Here is a 2,937-nt window from a genome sequence, read left to right on the forward strand (position 1 = left end):
AATTTTGGTTTGGAAAGGGGAAAAGGATTGATATGAATGATGGTGAGACAAAAAGACTGTTTCAAAACAAGAAGAGGGAACTGGCCACACCCCTTATCATTATAATTGCAAAATAGTTTCCATTTTAGCCCCGGTTTTCACAATCTCAGCAGCATTGCAAAATGTTGACCTTTGAGGTTTAATTTTTTTTAACTTCGTCTGTACCCTGAAGGTGAATTCTTTTAGAAAGTTTGAGCAAAATCCCTTTGGGTACAAGGGTTCTTACTTTCAAGCTGTTGCTAGGGCACTTTGCCTATGGCAGCTTGCACAGCTACTGTCTTGTTCCTCTGAGGTAAGTTAAAACCTGCAGTAAATCTTGTAAAGCAGAAGAACAACAGACACAAAAATATAATCAGGATCTCTTGATTTTAAGGTCTGCACTTTTTTAGGTTCTCAAGTGGCTGAGGATAAGAAGAGGGATACTGAGCTGGACACGATGTTTTTGTTGCCTCTCTCCATTGCCCATCTCCTTTAATGAGGACTATAATAACATATTCATATTAAACAGACTATCACCATCTTAAACTCCTGATTTTATGATGCTGATCATTGGTATAAGAAACATTAAGCATGTATTAAGATGTTAGGTAGAAGGATTTTCTCTTTTTGAGGGAAACAGGCTAATGGGAGTTGACAGAAAATATGGCCCTTGGGTGTCTACTGGCCAAGGTTGTCCCTTACCTGCTCAGTGAAGGAACTAAATGATTAAGGAGATCTATGTTGCTCTTCATACTCCTAAGTGGCCTCCTTGTATAGCTGGGGAAAGCGGGTTCCATGGGGCCATTCCCCACCCACCTCCAGCTCACAGAAAACTGAGAGGATAGGATAGGATAGGATAGGATAGGATAGGGAGCAACCAAGTATGAAGGCTCCTAGCCCTGCCACACTTCAGTAAATTCAGCTGAGATGATATAAAGAAGGAATCAATCTAATACCGGTAAAGACTAGTGGATAACATAGAAGTAATCATAAATCTCAAAGCCCCTGTGACAGAGCAGTTACACACAGTCCCTTACACTGTAGGAAATCATTGGGTAAAGCCCCAGCCCCAGTGAAGTTAGTCATAGTGTGCCATTAATGTCAAAGGGGTCAATATTTCCTCCTTAATTAGATACCTACACCTGTTTGGATCCTATATATGACCTGATTTTCAGACATGCCAAACATTCAATATTGAAAAAGGTGTCAGTGGGAGCTGTAGTCCACTTATCCAGAGCTCTAAACACACACTTTGGTGTCTAACTTAAAGCATCCAAGTTTGATAATGTTCACCTTAGGGCATCTGCATTAATGTTCATTACCCGATACCCTAGCTATCATAGATTAGGAGGAATCAGAGAAGTACCAGAATTCAAAACAAGAGAAAGTTATGACAGTAAGCCATGACACCCACAGAAGACTGATGTCTCAAGTGCCTACCCTCTACCATTAACACAAAATATGTCTGGCAAGACAAATACAGTGAGCTTTCCTACAGGCAACAATGAAGGCTAAACTATCCAAAGATTTCTGGATTTGTAAATATGTTTGTTTCATTAAGTCTAACTTCTGATAATTCACACCCGTCAAATGCAAATGCATTCAACACCAAGTAGCTAGAGATTAAACTTGGTGGTAACAAATGGCATTTATAGATGTGCTCTGGAAGCAGGGAGAAGGGAGGCAAGGGGGTGGAGAGAGGGGGGCACTTTAATTAGCACAACTCCAAGAGCTGCACTAATTAAAGCACCCGTGGGGACAGACATTCAAAAAGCCAGAGCCTGAATTGATTCAATCTTTACAGGTTAATCTAACCTGCATAGATTGAACTGGTTGCCAATGTATAGACATCCCCTTGTCATTCTGGAAATGTAGGCACATGCCTGCAGTGGTTCATGCCAGAAGCCGAAGGGTGCTACAGCAGCCCTTCCCTTCCTCAGGGAAGTTGAGATGAGGGGCGGGGGAGGGGAGGGGAGGGAGAGGGGGCAAGACCAGGCCTGGGTAGACCTAAGTAAGACTGAGGAAGGGTTTAAACCCCAACCTTGGTCCCTGTTCCTCCCCTACCACCACAGGGTATGGGGGGGAGCTCTCTGCGGGGCTGCCCGGCCCTAGAGGGGGACTCTTCCCCCCACCACGGGGTGGGGAAGGGGCCTGTGTTCAGTGATGGGAGGTACTTTACCCCGTCTTCCTCCTCCCTCTGCCCCCCTGCCACCACAGGGTGGGGAGGGGGGGCTCTGTGTGGGGCTGTCTGGCCCAAGAGAGGGACTCTTCCTCCTGTTTCTCTCCCCCCATGGGGTGGGGGGCTCTGTTTAGTAGTAGGGGGGACTGTTCCCCCTCCTCCTCCTCCCCCCACTGCCATGGGGTGAGGAGGGGGAGGGGGGCTCTGTGCATTGCTGCCCAACCTGACCTGGCCCAGCCAACCCCAGCCCAGTGGGGGCATGGGGAGCAGCTGTAACTGAGCCACAGCTGCCAAAGGTGGCCCTGCCCATGTGACCCAGCCCTGGCTAAGGGCCAGTTTTGAGGTACTGCAGGGGCTCACGGGTCCACAGCCAGCCTCCATGGTGGGTGGCTGCCAGGCTCCAGACCCACTGGTGCCTCTGAGCCAGCCGCCAGCTGTGCACACTGGGCAGGGCCACTGACAGGGCTCAGCATTCCTGTCACCGAGCTGCACCTGTTGGGGGTGGCCCCACCCCCTGGCCCAACCATGCAGCTGCCTCAGCCAAGGCTGAGTGAGGCTGGGCTGGGCTGCAGGGGCAAGGCCACCCCAGTAGCTGCTCCCCTGTGCCCCAGGTGGCTGGGCTGGGTAGCACCACACAGAGACCCCCCCTCCCCACCCTGTGGTGGCAGAGGGAAGAGGAGGAGGGAAAACAGTCCCCCTCCACACTGAACAGAGCCCCCCCTCCCCCCCCCCCCCCCCCA

The sequence above is a fragment of the Alligator sinensis genome, unplaced genomic scaffold, assembly GCF_000455745.1.
Source record: "Alligator sinensis unplaced genomic scaffold, ASM45574v1 scaffold424_1, whole genome shotgun sequence".
In the NCBI taxonomy this organism is placed as follows: domain Eukaryota; kingdom Metazoa; phylum Chordata; order Crocodylia; family Alligatoridae; genus Alligator; species Alligator sinensis.